The sequence below is a fragment of the Ochotona princeps genome, chromosome 7 (assembly GCF_030435755.1).
Source record: "Ochotona princeps isolate mOchPri1 chromosome 7, mOchPri1.hap1, whole genome shotgun sequence".
Classification (NCBI taxonomy): Eukaryota; Metazoa; Chordata; class Mammalia; order Lagomorpha; family Ochotonidae; genus Ochotona; species Ochotona princeps.
Genome location: NC_080838.1, coordinates 64,483,687 through 64,502,857, shown reverse-complemented (window position 1 = coordinate 64,502,857; position 19,171 = coordinate 64,483,687). Strand labels below are relative to the sequence as shown.

The 19,171-nt window shown below is 39.8% G+C and overlaps 1 long non-coding RNA gene across 1 annotated transcript in view; it reads left to right on the top strand.

The window, feature by feature from the left end:
- The window catches only part of LOC131480773 (uncharacterized), a 75,065-nt gene extending 57,408 nt beyond the window's left edge, over positions 1-17,657 (top strand). The window contains exons 3-4 of the long non-coding RNA XR_009245807.1: positions 9,559-9,753; positions 17,463-17,657. This is a non-coding gene — a long non-coding RNA (uncharacterized LOC131480773). The remainder of the gene's footprint in view (positions 1-9,558; positions 9,754-17,462) is intronic.
- The last annotated feature ends 1,514 nt before the right edge of the window (positions 17,658-19,171 follow it).

Sequence of the window (19,171 nt, the reverse complement as noted above, 5' to 3'; positions counted from 1 at the left end):
AGTGGCAACTTAAATTTTAATTATTTGTATATTTCAGAGATAATGACGTGATACATTTTAACGTTTGTTTTTTATTTGTGCATATATTTGCAATGCATTTGCTTATTCTTGATTCTCTAATCTTTTTCGTTTTTATATTATGTCACTTCCTGTTATTGTATCCTGTAGCTTTCTCAATTTTTGCCTGGAAGATGCTATCTCACATTTTGTTTTGAAGGGTAAATACACTAAGTCTAGAAGTGTAGATCATTTTCTTTTAGCATGTTGAAGATCTCATTCCATTGAGTTAGTTTCCCAATGTTCCTATTGTAAAGTCAGTTGTTAGTCTATCTAACAACTGAGTTGGTCTACTCCCAAATGACCATGATATCTGGGAATGAAACAGGCTGAAGCTAGGAGCTAGGAACTGGCATGGCTGTTCTGTGTGCATGACAGATTCTCAAGGACTTGGGCTATCATCTGCTTTCCCAGGTTTGTTGGATTTGAATCAGAGCATCCAGAATCTAACCAGTACTTCAGTATGAGAAATTAGTATTGTAAGTGGTGGTTTAACTTGTTGTGCCACAATGGTGGTTCCCCAGTAACACTTTTTAATCTTAAATTCTTAATAATTTAATCCTGATTTACATAAATGTGAATTTATTCTTCTCATCCTATTTATTGTTCAATTGAATTACTGAATTACTGTTTTTAATTTTGAAAGTTTTTTATTATTAGTTGCTTAGCTATCTCTTGAAATTATTGATGTATGTAAAGATAGATGTCTGTATATATGTACATATATGTACGTCTATCTATACGTATAGCTTATTCTTTTCAAAACTAAGGAAGCTCATATAAATGCAGAGTAATGATAAAATTCAGGAAATTTAACATTGAAATAATGGTATTATTTAACCTATTTACCTTTTATTAGCCTTAAAAGTGACATGTAAGTTTCAGAAATGCAAGCTCTTTTTCAGGACCTCACACTGGATTCAATTATCACATATCTTCAATGTCCTTTGAAAATAAGAATTTTCATGTCATAATATAGCCTGATAAAGAAAAAAAAATGTATAGATCAATTCTTTAAAATTTGTGTCATTTGGGGTGTATATGGCTGTTTCTTCAACTAAATCATTTTTTTATTTTTTAAGATTTATTTTTATTTTTTCACTGGACAGTCAGATATACAGAGAGGAGGAGAGACAGACAGAAAGATCTTCTGTCTGCTGATTCACTCCCCAAGTGGTCGCAATGGCTGGAGCTGTGCTGATATGAAGCCAGGAGCCAGGAGCCTCTTCCAGGTCTCCCATGTGGGTGCAGGGTCCCAAAGCTTTGGGCTGTCCTTGACTGCTTTCCTAGGCCACAAGCAGTGAGCTGGATGGGAAGTGAGACAGCTGGGATTATGCGGCTGTTCTAACATCTGGGATCCCAGTGCATGCAAGACAAAGGCTTTAGCTAATAGGCTACTGCACCAGGCCCAAGTCATTCATTTTTAACAGGTACAGGACACAAGCTGCACAGGTGTGAAGGACTAAAAATAATATTTCAATAGATGAGTAAATGGTATCAGACAAGTGTCACATCCTCTCTTGCCCCTTTGACCTTATCCCTGAGACCTCCCACCCACGCTAGTAAACCAATTCAATTAGTTGTCAGCTTTCCTTCCTTTCGTTTGTCTTTGAAAAAAAGTCTAAGAAATTCAAAATGCTTGTGGAAAATGTAATTAAGAGATAAATTTATTTGGTGCAAAATGTTTTAAATCCTTGCATAGATTTTTTATAATAAACATTTTCCATGAAGTATGCAAAAAGCCCCTCTGTACATGGATTTCACATTTTTTTCTGCACTTAATATCTTTTTATTCTATTTTACAGGAATATTTTGAAGTTCCTTCTTATAATTTTTTTTTGCCAGTGAACATTAAACCAGAAAATCACATGCTGTAAACTGATCTTTTTATTCCTTTTTTGGTAGATTTACTAGTTCATTCAATAATTATCCTTGTAAGGGCATTTAGGATATGTTCGTGTTTCACTGTGTCAATGTGAATACATTTTTACACATGTGATTTTGTGATGTTGGTGTGTATCTTTGTGTAATAGCCCACACTTGAAACTGCTTTCTGAAAGAATAACAACATAAGTCATTTGCTTGAATGTTGTTAAACTTCCTTCTCACATTGCACTGGTATCTTCTTAAAATTATATGTACATGAACTTATCAATGTTTTATTTTATTGAATCTGGACTTCAAGGCATAGTAGAAAGATTTGTCTATAGGAGTCATTATATGTATTGTTTAAGTTTTTAATATTTGGAGTTTCAAACCATGTAAGCTTTTTTTTGTTTATGTTACAAGATATGGATCCTATTTTATCTTTTTTTTCAAATAGGTATTTAGTGCCATTAAAAACTTTTTAAGCAGTTTTCCTATTCCTGTGATTGGAAACGTTGCCTTTATAGTAAATGTTTAATGAATTTGAGCTTGTTTTTTGGCATTCTATTGTTTTATTGAGCCGCTGTTCCAAAGCTTATTTTTTTTTTTTAAGTTTGTTTTTATTTGAAAGCCAGAGAGAGAGAGACAGAAAGACAGAGAAAGAGAGAGAGAGAGAGAGGAAGTAAGATAGAGGCAAAACCAGTAATCTCCATTTGCTGGTTTGTTTTCTAAATGTTCACAATAGGCAGGGTTGTGCCAGGCCAAAGCCAGTAGACTAGAATTCATTCTGAGTCTCTTATGTGTGTAGTAGAGTTTCAACTACTTGAGCCATCACCTGCTGCCTCCCAGGGTGTATAATACTAGGACGTGCAAATGAAATCAAAGGGCTGAACAAAGGCCCTCTGAGATGTCAGCATCCGAAGGGCACTGCAATCTTTGTGCCAGACATTTCCTGCAAAGCCTTGTTTTATTTATAACACCAGGGTACTGTAAAAGGTCACAGGACATTGGGGATGACACTGGATTCTCTGCGCCATCCATATGTTTGACCTAGATAGGGTTCCATGTACTTGGCTCTGACCTGGCTGCTTTGGCTGTCGTGGGCATTTAAGGAGTGGACCGGTGGATTAAAGATATGTTTTTCTGTATGTCTTCTACCTTTTTCTGTTTCTCTGCTTTTCTTTTTTTCTTTTTCTTTTTTCTCAATTTTATTTCTGATGATGTTTGCATACCATGACTGCTAATTAGGTTGGGAAGGGTTGAGGATTATAGGAAGGTCAATGAGATCATTGTTCCAAATTTTCTTTTTCTTCCTGTATCTGGAGGAAAGGGAGAGAGAAGAGGGAAAGCCTCACCAAGCATCCTAACCACATCAGGACCCAGGGATAGGGGATGACCACCCAATATCATCCCAGGATCCCTGATGCAGAGCATACTCTCTGGTTACAGCTCAGGTGGTTTTGATTGTTCTGTTGATTTCATTGTTCCAAGAATGAGGAAATCCTTCTGAGATCCTTTGGCTGACATAGTCTATCTTAGAGTCTTCATTTGCCCAGATTCTTGCTGTCAGTTCTTGGCTGGGAGAGTTGTCCAATTTGTTCTACCCTCTACTAGACGTCACATCCAGGAAGACTGGTTGTCATGTCCTCCATGTGCATCTGGGCATGCTGTCCACTGCACTGTCTTAGGCAACTGAGGGGGCCCAATTCTGAGTATTGAACTCCACACCCAGATCACAGGTCCTGTGATTCTCCCTGTAGTTGGAGTTCTGAGTCCAGTGGTTCAGTTGGGAAGGTCCCCAAATAAACCTCTTCTGAGGTGACCCCATCGCTGACTCCTGTGTGTGGCAGCCAGTACCGGGTCCACTCAGTCTGTCATTTATATCAGCCCCCCCACGCAGTGGTGCTTGTAGTTGCTGGGTCAGTTCTGTCTGCAGATCCATCTCAAATGCAAACCAATGGATGCTATGACCCAGCCCAACCCAGCCAACTACACACTCAGCCATAACATAGTCCAGTGGGAACTACAGCCCATTCAGAGGAACCAGTTACCCACACCAGGCCCACATCCAGCCCTTGTTCCTGTTGATGATGGTGTGTGCAGCATTCTGGTTGGTCTGGTGTGTCATGCGTTCCATTCAGCTTTTGTGCACACCAATGGGTATTGCGGCCTAGCTCAGCCCAACCAACCCCAGTTACCATCCCACACTTATGCTGGCTATGCTCGTAAACACAAATTTTTAGAATTCATTAAGAAAGTCAAATTAAAAGAGAACTTTATTTTAGTGTAAAAAATTTTGAAATCCATGTGTAACTTTTCATAATATGTATTTCCATGAGTTCTTGAATTCACTTGACATGTTTGTCAACCTCCTACATAGCTTTTATTTATTGTTTCTGTAGTTATTCGTGCATATTTACTGCTCATGTTTTATTCTTAATATAAACTTTTGTGTAAAATTCCTTAGTTTCACAAAAAATATGTTATCTGTATCGGTGTTTACATTTGTGAATGACTTAAGTCCACCTTGATTTTTAATTATTGTTGAGTCCTCATTACTAAGAATGTTGCCAGGGGAAAAAAAAATAGACATCTAACAAAAATATGCTAGTGGGCAAATGAATGCATAATTGAATACTTTTATGGTTTGTAGCTTTAATAATAATTCAGGTATGTCCTTAAATATGTTTTTTCAATTAAATTGTAAAAATATCTCTTTGTGGTAAGTTATGTTATTAATGTACTTCTTGGACCCGGTACGATAGTATAGTGGTTAAAGTCCTCACCTTGCATGCGCCAGGATCCCATATAGGCGCCGGTCTGATCCCAGCAGCCGCATTTCCCATCCAGCTCCCTGCTTGTGGCCTGGGAAAGCATTCGAGGATGGCCCAAAGCCTTGGGATTCTGCACCCATGTGGGAAACCTGGAAGAGCTCCTGGCTGCTGGCATCAGATTGGCTCAGCTCCAGCCCGTTGCGGCTGCTTGGGGAGTGAATCATCGGAAGGAAGATCTTCCTCTCTGTCTCTCCTCCTCTATATATCCACCTTTCCAATTAAAAAATAAATAAATCTTAAAATGTATATATATGTATTTCTTCTATATTAAATGTCTTCTTTTATGATTATTAAAAAATCATAAAATAGCATGGTGATGTTGGATATATTTTAAAAAGCACCATTCCTAAAAAAAATCACGACCATTTTATGAAAAATTATAAAATTTTAATGTCTTAAAGGATAGACTAGCTTATTATTTAAATAAATAAAAATATGTGAATTGTTCCCTTTATCATAGAGAATTATCCTGTAACAGTGCTTAAAGCATGGGTGAACTTTAAGAATAATATAAGCAGTTACAAAGTGTTGTTATTTTCATGAGAAGCTGACTGGCTGGACTACTTCAAAGTCTATCTGTTGTTCAGAGATTTTTCTCTTTAGGAGTCTGCACTAGCCTGTATTCCTATGTGTGATGTGCTTCCTTTATCTTTTCATCAGAGGGTTATTATACCTTCCTCTGTGTCTGCTCACTGGCATACAGCTATTTTCCTTTTAAGAAATCTCAGTAGACTTTTCAGTATCTTTTATGGCTTTTTCATCCTTTAAATGCAGCTGCCTCTGCTGCAGAAGATAGTAGCCAACTGGCTCATCATAGGAAGTACAACAGTTGGCAGAAAGGAAATTTTGTTAATGACACCAACAACGTGAATCAATTTTCTTGTGAAAAATTGCACATTTAAATCTGCTGGAGAAATGGCAAAACCTCCATTTAGTCATCTCTTAATGTCAGTGTTAGCTTTTCTTACATATAATATTTCATTATCAATGACACTTTTTTTGAAAAGAAGAGAATATGAGAAAGAATCCACTAACACAAAGATAACAGCTGTAAGAGTTGTTGCCAATTTTTTGTTTGTATTTATGAATGCAAACCATTGTCATTTGCTGTGCCAGATGAGCAATTAAAGATTTCTCTGAATTTACAGGAAGTTTCACTTTTTTACTCATGGTTCTGAATACAGTTAAAACATCAGGTTTTGAGAGTCAGTTACTACTAATAGCTAATAAAACTTGTTTTCTTCGTGGAGCATAAATACAGGGAAGAGTTAGGGATAAAATAAGGCGTTGGGAGTGGAGGGGGAAAGGAGAGGAGAGGGCAGGGACGAGGGGTGGAGGGGGAGAGAGGAGAAGAGAGGAAAGGGAAGGAGAGGGGAGGAGAGCAGAGGGGAAGGAAGGGAATAAAGGAGGGGAGGGGAGGGAAGGGAAAAGAAGAAGAGGAGAGGAAAAGAGAGGAGAGGATTTAGTTAATTGTCCAAGGACAGGCTTACTATAATTTCAAGATAGTATTAGAGTAGCTACTATGGTATCTTCCAGAGAGGAGACATTGATTCTCTCGTAAAATGTTTATAGGACTAGAAAAAAAAAAAGAACTGTGTAATCTGAAGTGTGTTAAAAGTCTGCAGAAGTTTTGGTAGAACTGAATTTGTGATGTGATTTTGTCAGGTACAGTGGTTGATGGCTACTTGGCTAAAGAGCAAAGCTCTGTCATATCCAGGTGGTAATTTGAAGTGTAAGTTACTCTGTAAGGAAAACATATTCTCATTCAACAGTTTTTAAAGATCAGATATGTGCAAAATCAACCAGAGGTGATATTAATGTAGATAGTATCTCTGCAGACATGTTATCTGCAGCATCTTTCTTGAGACATGATTTGCAGCATTGAGTAAACATTGCCCCATAATTTTGTTGTTTGGATGCACTGTGTTCCACCAGGAGACAGCACTCACCTGACTGGGGCAGCTTGGCTATGAAACCTTCATTTTTCCCACCCCCACCTCCAAGAGCTTTCATAAACACTCGGGGAAAAAAAAACAGTGGGCCATCTGTAGCTGCAGATGGGGATTTGTGGACGGTGTACAAGTTGCAGTCATGGAATCAACAGAGAAGCCCAAAATATGTCATTTGAATTGACCAGTCAGGATAGTGAAGAGAACATTATCTTGTTCAGATACTCAGGCTAACAAATCTCCCATGGTGAATGGGCCCCTCCTGGGGTCACAGGCTCATTCTCTCTTATTCTCTGGAAATATTACTGCTTTAACTCAGCAACCTGCATCGCTCTAACTCAGCAGCCAAGCAGACTTGGGCACAGACTGGTGCATGGCCATCAGAAGCATCACAAAATGCATTGCCAGTGTCGTTTTCAACCATTTGGTTTTTACTGTTCTAAATGGGCTGTAAGCAAGTACTACTCTGACATATTTGAGGGTGAATGGATTATGTTTATTTGGTGAAGTAAAATCACTTTTTTGTTTGTCATCTTTGTGTGTGTGTGTGTGTGTGTGTGTGCACTCTCTAACATAGTTTTTTCATGCCAAGTTTAAACATCACACTGAAGTTAATAGGTTCAATTGTCTGATTTTGCTGAGAAGGCTGTAATTAAATCGGAATTAATATCTTCAGACCATGAGAATTAGTTTAGTAAACTCAGCTTATTTTTGAGGCCACCAGTTCTTATCTTTCAGTCCCACAATTTTATATTTTACTAAGACACATTGCTTTGACGGATTCACATACTGCATTTGTTTAAAATTCATTTTAATGATGCTGCGATGTGGTGTTTGAATCCAATAGCCTGTTAGGAGTCTTCTTCTGGGGATATTAGTATGAAAGACAAGAAACCTTTATTTGAGAATACAGGGCCAGACTAGACCCTGAAGGAGTATTTTAATTTGTAGAAATGTTATTTTTAATTTACTTTTTAAAACATTAAAAAGTTTAAAAATTGCGTTTATTTGTTTGGAAGGCAGAGAGATGGGTGGAGAGAAATCTGCCAGCTATATCTTCAGTTGTCAAACGCCTGCAACAGGCAAGGGGTTTGTTACACTGAAGCCAGCAACCCAGACCTGCATAAGCGTCTTCTAGATTGGTGTAATAGACTCAAACACTTGAGTCATCACCAGCTGTCTTCCAGGATGTATGTTAGCAGGAAGTTATGTCAGAAGCAGAGTAGCCATGATTTAAAGCAGGAACTCCTGTATGGCAATTGGGCATCCATGCAGTGGGTGAACCCTGTGTGCCATGCTTGTCTATAAATTTTTTTGGTTGGTAATAATTATACATATGTTTGGGATACAGTATGTGACATTTCAGTACCTGTGTACAATGTTCACTGACTAAATCAGTGTAACTAGGATTTCCCTTGTTTTCCATATTGTAATTGGAGTCTTTGGAATACTTGGTTAATGGTGGTTTTCAAAGCACATAGAAATTTTTCTGTGGATGAACAGCTATTGTTAGTCAATTGAAATTTTATTAAGAAGGCTGAAAAGGAAAGGTTAGGGGCTAAGCCAGTGAGTATGAATGATGGGAAGAAATAGTTCAAGAGAATAAGGATATACAAGGCCTACAGTGGAAAATTTGCCTCTTCTATGCTTCATACCAGAGTACATATTTAGAGAGTTTAATAATGATTTCTGGGAATTGACATAGTGAGTAAAGTTGGTGCCTGTGACACCAGTATTACATATGGGTGCTGGTTCATGTCCCTGCCATTCCGCTTCTGATCCAGCTCCCTGCTGGTAGCCTGGGAAAAGCAGCAGAGATGGCTCAAGTGTCTTGGCACCTACCGCAATGGGAGCTTGGATGAAGTTCCTGCCTCAGGCTGTTCCTTCCTGGCCATTGCAGCCATCTTGAGTGTGAACCAAACAATGGCAGATGTGCCTGTTTCTTCCTCTCTTTATGATACCCTGACTTTCAAATAAAGAAAAATGAATATTTTCAAATAAAGATTTGTTAATTTTTATTGGAAAGGCAAATTTACAGAGAGAAGAACAGGGATAAAAATCTTCCATCTGCTTGTTCACTCCGCAAATGGCTGCCAAGGCTAGAGTTGAGCCCATCCAAAGCCAGGAGCTTCTTCTGGGTCTCCCAAACAGGTGCATGGACACAAAGATTTGGGTCATCGTGCACTGCTTTCCGGGGGCACAAAGAACTGGGTGGAAAAATGGAACAGTAGGAACATCAACTGGTGCCCTTTTGGGGTCATAATACTTGCAGGTCGAGGATTAGCCATTTGAGTCACCACACCAGCCCCAAGAAAAATAATTGTTAAAAAAAAGAATTATTGGGCCCGGCGGCGTGGCCTAGCGGCTAAAGTCCTCGCCTTGAAAGCCCCGGGATCCCATATGGGCGCCGGTTCTAATCCCGGCGGCTCCACTTCCCATCCAGCTCCCTGCTTGTGGCCTGGGAGGGCAGTTGAGGACGGCCCAATGCATTGGGACCCTGCACCCACGTGGGAGACCCGGAGGAGGTTCCAGGTTCCCGGCGCGCACCGGCCCATTGCAGTCACTTGGGGAGTGAATCATCGGATGGAAGATCTTCCTCTCTGTCTCTCCTCCTCTCTGTATATCTGGCTGTAATAAAATGAATAAATCTTGTAAAAAAAAAAGAATTATTTCTTTCAATATAGAACAGCAAGAATAATTATATTCATTTCCTTGGACTTTTGTGGACTATTTGAAGAAATGTATATGTTTTTTGTTTTGTTTTGTTTTTGGTGGATTCCAAATCAAGGGTTTTTAGGGACACAGTGGCTATAGCAAACTTAACACTTATTCCCTAATCCTTTAGTTCCCAGGGAGGAATTTTATCAGAAGAGCTGTAGTGGCCTCTACTCCAACAGGGGGACAGACAGCATGGCTGATGGAAAGGTTGGTCCACCAAGTAGCATGGCCCAGTCCCTCCAAGGCTTGCATGTAACTCTCCTGTTTGGTAGTATAGCACTGACTGTGCTGTCCCAATGCCTGTGCGCCAGAGCCTGAGTTCCAGTCAGGTGAGTGTTGGGTAACCTTGTGGTTACAGGTCTTACCCAAGTCCTCCAGCCCGACTGCATAAGGAATACAGGAATATTTTGACTCTCCATCGTCTGAGTTTTGAATCTGTTTCTTAGAGAGTTCCAAACTCAGGAGGGAGGTCAAGGTGATTTTATTATTAACCTAGCATGCTTCCACAGTCCTGGGAGCTCTTGTGATAAACAGGTATCTAATATTGTTGATTTACAGAGGGAGATGTATGGCTATGATCTTGGCTTCTTTCCTAGCTAGTTTCAAACTAAGTAACAATAGCAATATTGATAACTGGCATTAAAAAAATATGTAGTAGGTGTTAAATTATGGCCTAAGTGCTTTATGTATGATATTTCACTTTATATAATAATCTTTTAGGTGAATATTATTTCTATTTGCATTTTTTATAAAAATTTTTATTCATTTTATTACAGCCAGATATACACAGAGGAGGAGAGACAGAGAGGAAGATCTTCCATCCGATGATTCACTCCCCAAGTGAGCCACAACGGGCCGATGCGCACCGATCCGAAGCCGGGAACCCAGAACCTCTTCCGGGTCTCCCACGCAGGTGCAGGGTCCCAAAGCCTTGGGCCGTCCTCAACTGCTTTCCCAGGCCACAAGCAGGGAGCTGGATGGGAAGTGGAGCTGCCGGGACCAGAACCGGCGCCCATATGGGATCCCGGGGCTTTCAAGGTGAAGACTTCAGCCGCTAGGCCACGGCGCCAGGCCCATTCTATTTGCATTTTTAAAAGATAAGGAGGCTGGAATTTAGAGAGTTGAGTAGCTTTCCTTGTGAATTCACCATTCAATTTCTTATGCAGTTTGACTTCAGCATTTGTCTCTGGGCTGGGCTGTTTCCTGGTGACATTCTAGGGTGCTGCTTAACATCATCTTTATCTTCCTCCTGACTCACTGTCTGCTTTTGTCCCTATTTTCTTACTTAGATTTGTTCCTTTAACCTCACTCTGGCTGCTGATCTGAATTCTTGCAGTTTTTACACTTGGACTTTCCCACGCACTATTTTACTTGGCTGGTGTCATTGGCTTTGTAGTCTAAGTGACGTTGATTATAAATATGAGCTATTATCTAAGTCCATTTCATTCTACTGTAACAGAAATGAATAATTTATAAGAAATAGAATCTTACTGGCTCACAGTAAGGCTGAGAAGTCCATTATGAAGGTGCTGGTATCTTCTTGCTGTATCATCCAATGGTAAAAGGTATCATATTGAGGAAAGGCAAAGGGGGTGGCAGGGAGGAAGGATGAGTGAGAAAGGGGAAAGAGGAAGAGAAAGTGAAGGAAAAAAAGAAAGAGGATGTGCTACATAAAGAATTGAATTTGTCCTTTTATAAGAACTCAATCCCATGATGATTAAGCCATTACTGTGCTAATGACATTGATTTGTTCACTCTACCATCTAGCTCAATCTTCTCTCAGTTATCACCTCTGGGTGCTGGTGCAGTGATGATTAAGTTTCCAACACACGTGTTTTGTGTGATACATCCAAACTATAGCAGTTATTACTTTGGTATCTCAAAGCTTAGTCTCTCTGTGGGAGAGAAATGTGATTCAGACATTTTCAAAAAAGGAATGTAGACATTAAACTCATGTACATGAAATATTTAGAATAGCTATATGATCTTGTGGTCAGAAAATAGTTACTCATTCAAAATGAACTTTGGGTATCTGCTCTGTTTACTGAATAATGCTGGCTAGTCCTTTGGAAAACATACACAAATGATGATGGGTTGCTGTCAGTGCATTGGTGGGAGCAATCCAGGTGAGGCTGAGGTACCTGGATCAAGATGAATGAGAAATAGAGGACACCAAAAACCTGAGTCAGGGCTCAGGTGGATTAGGAAGTGTGTTGTTGAGTCCCACAGAGAGATCTCATGGATAAATGTGAGGGAAAAACTAGAAAAAATGTGAAGTTAAAGACAGCAAACACACATGAGGAGGAATTTATGGGGATAGGAAAGTTCCAAGAACCTAGTGTTTTGGAATGTGTAGCCTTCTCCATGTGTGATCTCACAACCATTCCCAATGCTGAAAGTCTCAGTTATTTTAATCCATTGCTTCTCTAAGCAACCAGTGACTATTTATTGAATCTCTTTTATGTCTACAGTATTTGCAATAAGTAGAGATATAATAGTAAAAAAACAGCTCTATATCTTGCAGAGAAAAATGCTAGGAGGTTTAGTAGAATATGGCATTGAAATTGTTCTTGTAAGTGCCTAGTGATAATATCAAAGATGGACATTTAGCCAGTTGACATTGGGAAGTCAAGGGGAGCTTCCTGCAGACTGTGATGTTTCATCTCGAATTTGAAGGATGCCTATACATCAGCAAAGTTTTGAAAGAGAAATTCAGGTAATTTTATCAAGAACCCAGAGGAGAGAGTAAGACACAATGTTAGGCAATCAGAAATTGTGATATGGGGAATATTGTGGATTGAATATGACAAAGAAAACAGGAATCCAGCCATCTATGATTGGTGACTCTTCTTATGAGTTTCGGAAGCTATTGAAGGGTTTTTGGCAGGCACATGACCTGGTCAGTTTTTGTTTTAGAGAAAGTAGTTGGTGTATCAGAGAACAGAGTAGAGCACAATGGGAAGCACCTTGAAAGAGGTAGTAAAATACCTATGGTGAGTTGTGACAAGCCTTTGACTTTAGGGTGGTAGCTTCATGAATATGGAAGTGTTGGGAGCACTGCACGAGTACCCTGCCCTAAGATGGCACCTGGCTCAAGGCCAGGAGGCAGCAGGAAGACGGAAGGGCACAGGTGAGGCAAATCTCCCTCCTCTCTAGGGCCTGGCCTGGAGGTCGCAGGTGAAGCAGATTTGCCTCCTCTCCAGGGCCTGGCCAATCAGGTAGCACCCGGTGGACCCACGCGAAAAAAGGATATATAAGCAGCCGGCTTTAGGCGAAAAGTGGGAGCTTGCTTTTTTTCTTTTCGGGCAACTACCCTGTTTCGTTGGCCTTTGCTTTCTTGGTTCAGCTGATTGTGTGTGTGTTCATGCGGTATGTGTGATAAACAGTGGGGGTTTCGGCTAATGGGGAAGTCGAGTCGACTGGCTGGGAGATCGACTGGTTGGAAGAATAAAGTGCCTCTTGAAGCAGAGCCTGGAGTGTCGGGTGATTTCTTCTGCGGGATGGGAGACCCCGATATGGAAGTAGATGGATTCAAGGAACGTTCAGAAGGTAGGAGCTACAGTATTCCATTATTCACCGTATGTGAGGGTTGATGATGAAAGATAATGAAGTGTTTAAAATAACTTCTAGGATGATGTTTGGGTACTTTGGGAGGATAGTACACACATTTCCTGAGATAGAGATCTTGACAGGAGAATCAGGTTTTGGAGGGATTATGATGGTTGTGGGCGTAGAATGGGACATGGTGAATGTGAAGGACTTATAGAAATGATACAAGCAATTATATCTGCCTAGTAGTTGGACATGACTGGAAAGGGGCTAGCATAAGCCCTAGCAAGCAGGTGGCAGCTTAAGACATAAAAGTTGGTGATATGGTTTGTGTACAGAAGGCCAAAAATAGTTTTTATGCCTTTAATGTTATGGTTTGGAAAATATTCAGTGATCTACCAAAGGTGACAGTTTGGTCCCCAGACTCTAATGTTAATAGAGCATTAATAGGATGAGACTTGGTATCTAAGGAATGAGCCTAGTGGGAATCCTTTCGGTCAGTGAGGAATTTGCCTTTGAAAGATGTTTTTTGGGAGAAGCTTGGTTATTCTCATTTGGCCAGGTTTCCCTGTCTGCTTCCCAGCTGCTATGTGATCAGGGCATCGACCATGGCCCACCATTTCCAGCTGTCATTTGACTTCAGACTAATATGACTACTTGATCTTGGACTATGAAAGTCCATACTATACGATAAAATGAACTATTTTCCATCCTAAGTTGTTCCTCTCAGATGTTTTAGTTAAAGTAATGAAAAGATTGTATTAAAATTGAAAAATTGATACCAGAGAAGTGGGGCTATTGCTGCTAATTATGTCTGAAGATTCAGAGGGATCCTTGGACAATTTATGTAAAATTGTTGGAAGTGTCTGTAGGAGCAGCCTGAACAAAGCCTAGAGTGTTATGGGCACTTGGACGAAGTTCTTGATGAAGTCTGGAAAGATCATAATCCTGTATAAATGTGGATGGCGGAGAGCATGCTGATGAGGTTTTATGTGGAAATTAAAATCCTACTGGGAGTTTGACTAAAGGCCATATGTGTTACATTATAGCAAAGAATGTGACCTTTTATGTCCCTGTCCTATTACTTGAAAGGCAGAATTTTAAGATTGTGTATCCATTTAGTAGAGATTTCAGTTTCACCGCTGGAGAGGTGTTCAAATTGAAGGTTAGATGAGATTGGCTTTTATTAGTAATTTTATAGTGAGAGTCATGATGTGAAAAGGTTTGGAAAATCTGTAGCTTGTCCAGGAAATGGAGGAGGAAACAGCTTGTTCAGGATGGGAAAGCTTACTTTTAGATTGGTGGAAGTGAAAGGGAATTGTGTTATTAATGGGCAAGATAGTGGGAGAAAGACCCTGAGGCTTTGCAGAGAACTTCCAGGCAGCCTTTCCCAAAATAATCCCACCAAAGTTTCAAAGATCTTCCAGGGCACTCTTCAGAAAGAGGAGATTCAGAGCTCTTTCCTCATGATCAGTTCTGGATTCAGGCTAGCAAAATGTTCCAACACTGCTACAACTAGCACACAGGGGGGCTCAGGTGTGACACCATTACTGTGATTCTGGTTTTACAGATATGCAGAATGCAAGCGTAATGGTGTCATGGGATTTTCCACTGAGAGTTCCAGGTAATACCGGGAGACTAGCAGTGCTGCAGGATCGGAGTCCCTGCGTGGAACAATACATAGCGAAGTTCTGAGAATAGAGCTGCAGAGGGGACCCAATAAAAGTAGAGGTGTCTCGCGACCATCAGAGCTGTGGAGTCATGGGGGCCGCCACCTAGATTTTAAAGTAAGTCTTAGAAAAACTGGGTACCCATACAGAGATTGATTTAGGGGCAAAGTTGCTGCAAGAGCCTCCAGTAGGGAAACGAGTGAAAATGTGGAGTCGGAGTTGCTCAGTCCTTTACCAGGGCAATGCCTAGAGGAGCTGGAGAGATGAGGCTCTAATCTTTGGATACTAGGATAGTTCAAAATGGTGTGCTTGGAATGCCAGACATAAAACTTTTGGACTTAATATTTGATGGCCTTTGTTCTCTTTGGCTTGAGGAAGTTTTCTATTTCCTTGTAATTCCTGCTTAGAATAGAAATGTGTATATTTTTCCTGTCTTGCCTTTGCATCTTGGACATTTGTAAATTAGTTTTGATTGAATAAGAATCTATAATTAAGGGAGCACCTTGAGACCAGTGAGACCAGGATGTTGCACTTTAGAATCATGTTGGACAGAATTAAGCCTTTGGCAATTCTAGGAATAGAATTAATGCTTCTTTCATTGTTTGATGTAATCATGTTTTGAGAGCCAAAGGATAAAATATTAGGATTTGGATAATAATTTCGATGTTCCCCATAGCCCTATGTATTGGAAAGTTGGTCCTTGAATTCTCACTTCGCTGGTTAATGGATTTAAGGTAGAGATTTGGTTGAATTATTGATGTCCAGGAAGTGAGCTCCATGGAAGTCTTTTTGTAGGGGTGAGATCTTAAAACGCAATTACTAGAGGGAGCTTTGTTACTTAAACTGAATTGGTCCTAGCTTCCTCTGCTACCTGGCTCATCATTTAATCATTCCTCCACATATATTCTCTTTTTTATTTTTGAAGACTTATTTATTTTTATTGGAAAGGCAGATTCACAGAGAGAAGGAGAGACAAAGAGTAAGATCTTCCATCCATTGGTTCACTTCCTAAATGGTCCCAACAGCTGAAGTTGAAGCTAGGAGTTTCTTCCAGGTCTCCCTCATAGTTGCAGGGTCTCATTGCTGTCCTCTACAGCCTTCTCAGGCCACGAGCAGGGAGCTGGATGGGAAGTGGAGCAGCTGAGACACAAATAGACACCCATTTGGAATCCTGGCACATGCAAGGATTTAGCTGCTGAACCATTATATTGGGGCCACACCTGTTCTACTATTGCCAGCCTCCACTGGATGCTCAAATAATGGGGTCATCCAATGTCGGACTATCAACCTGCAGATTGTAAGCTGAAAGAAATCTTAAATTGCTCCTCTCAAGTATTTTAAAATAAAAAAGTAGTAGAAAATAATTATTGCATAAGGCTTTACAATTTTCTGTTTTACTGTTAACAAAATTTTCACAGTCTTAGTATTGCCTCAAAAATTTTTTAAATGATCAGTGAATTGGTTTTTTTCTTTATTGCCTAGGAGTAGCTGAGAATGTAGTTTTCGTTTGAATACAACAGACCTTTCAATTCCAATTGTAAAAGTCTCTTTCAAATATGGAAAAAAAACTAAGAAGTGTTGTGAATGAATTTTATGTTTGGTTATGATCAGACAATGATTATTAAGTACTTATTGATTCTTCCATGGTGCTTATGTTATAGTACTTGATCATAAAATACTTTTCTTGAGTTTTGCACTATCAGTCTTAAATGGGCTGATCTTCTATGGAAGTTCACTGTGGGAATTTAGTATCAAAAATATAGGAAGTCATATAGTAGGATCTTATTTGTCTCCAATTACCTGCCCCGGCCTTCCAGAGATTGGCCTGTGTTATGGGCTAAGGAGTTAATTAGTGCTCATTAAGCTGAGCAGTAACAGGAAATGGGCTTGGGCTAAAACACCAGACAAATTGGACTCAGCTGTATCCAATTTCTTGGCTAAATTAGGACTTTGGGCGAAGAAGAGGTGAAGGAGTAATAGACTGCTGAGAGACTTCTACCATCACTGGTCTCCTGTCAGTACTTCATCCCCAGACCCTCTCTCTGTCCACATTACTGACTGTGCTGGCCAGGACAGGCCTGGACACAGGTTCAGATATATGTCTAAATGACAAACATTACACATAGCGATTTGCTCATAAATGTTAAAAAATTTGCTCTCTGGGAAAACAAAAATATTAAAGCCTTAATATATAGCACTTGGTGATTTTGGTGTTGTCAGCATTAGTATGTTGATCAATTTCAAAGTTTCAACCTAATTCTCATTGACCACAGAACTGGGAAAAGATGTTGGGTATTAGCAGGACCAATGTTAGCACTTCCAAATATTCTCACGTTTCTCCAAGTTTCAACCATGTATCTTATAAGAAGTGTTATATTTTAGGTTAAAAATATATTTAGGGCCTGGTGAGCTGGTCTAGTGGGTAAAGTTTTCATCTTGCACGCACCAGGATCCCATATGGGCACCAGTTCTGATCCCGGGAGCCCCACTTCCAATCCAGCTCCCTGCTTGTGGCCTGAAAAAGCAGTCAAGGCCTCTCTTACTCTCTGTATATCTGCATTTCTACTATTAAAATAAATCATATATGTGTATATATATGTATATATACACATATATATTTGTATTTATAAGATATGTTGGGAGTGATCCCCAGATAAGTGCAAAATATTTCTAAAGTCTTACATGAAACTAAGGAGGACAACAAAAAAATTAAAGGATACTTGAAGGAAGAGAGATTAATGATAATGATGATGAGTTAAGGTGGGGGAGCAATAATAATATCATCATAATAATACTTTTCCCCTTTGTTTTGTCCACAGTGCCTTACATTACGGTGGACTGGGAGTGAGGAGGAGGTGCTGGCAGTGTTCTCAACAGCGCCACCATTTGGTTAACTGTGCAGTGGAAACCAAGACTCAGATGTGTGAGTGTTGCTGCTACTTTTATGTTGTATTTCAGGGTGTTCCACGTAGTGTCTGGAATGGGGGCATCTGTCTAACTGGTGCTTAGTAACAAGTCAGAAGTCCAAGCATCAAAACTCAGTGTTAGTGTTGCTGAGGTCTGTAAGTTTCTGTCTTTCAAAATGCCGTTATAATGTAGGATTCTCAATCAACTTTTCATGTTAAGGTTTTGAAATCATGTGAACAGCCACAGAGTTCTGTCAGTCAATACACACTCGTCAAATAGAGAACAAAGAAAAATGCTTTCAATTTAAGTGTTTAAAATAGTTTTTAATATTTATTTTAGATTTAAAACTCAAGAAGATTCTGATTGGAAGTCTATTGAATAGAAAGCTTGGTGGGCAAAGGTTGATGGAATTTAAAATAAGCCTTGATTCAAGATAACATTTAAAACTTTTCATTCGTTTACATGCACCAATCAGCATGTATGCAATTTAACTATAAAATTACTTTCAAAATAGACTACGAAAGACATGTTCTTTTGCCAGTGCAATTTAAAACACCTGAACAGATAAAAAAAATTCCTTGCTTTGCTTACTCAGACTGTACCTAAATTTAGGTTATAATTTTCTGAACTGTTAGATTTCTTTTATAGCCTAAAATCAGTAGATAAGAGTTTCTTGCTTCTTCAAGGTTTGTGTGTTGAACAGTGAATATGTGTTGAGCCACAAATGTGTGTGTAAATAAAATAAATTGATGTAAAATATAAATGTTCACACTAACCACTTAAGAATTGATAAAAGCAGCACAATGCAAAGGAATGTTTCCAGTTTTTCCTCTGCTTCCTCTCCTGCTTCCTCCCAATGTCTTTCTCTCTTCCACCTGCTCTTTCTCCTCACACCTCTCACCCTTACCATTGATCTTGCCCTGCCCAATAAAGCCTCTGCACCTTTCTGCTTGTAATTTGTCGTTAATCAGCTGTCACTGTCATCACCATGATGAGAGGTTCATCTCTGGCTGAGGGTAATGGCCTTAAAAGTCACAGAGTCAATGTCAATGGGATCGCTCCAATTCAATCACTGAGCTGAATGAGGGATGGCACCTGCTGACATTAGCACTCATTTTGAGCTCAAGCATCTGGGCCCCAGTAAATAACCATCAGTGGGTGGGTCTGGGGGACAGGTCATTAGCCCCACGAAAAATAAATATCGCTTCCCTTGATGGCTGCAAGTAATTTAGCTCAGACGAGGAAATTTCACCCTAGATTAAGTATGATGAGCCAATATCAGTCAGAGGAGGCCAAACAGTGAGAGCTTGATGAGATAGAAGGAAATTTATATTCAGCTGGCTGCATGTGAGATGAGCTCAAAGAAACGATATACCCTTCCAGCCTATCTTCATGTGCACACTCAGTGGTGGGATTAGCTTATTGCTTGTCTCCTCTTGTAATTTTTTGGGGGGAGAGGAGACTTGATGTGGAGACTGGAGGCTAGACAAGGGTAAGCAAGAGGGCAGCGTTCAAGTTTTCTCTACTTGCGTTTGTGATTCTGTCCTCTAGAAGAACATAGTTGCCCTACCTGGCCGTTTTGCCAGCCCTTGGCAGATGGAAGGGATTTGCTGAGCCTGCA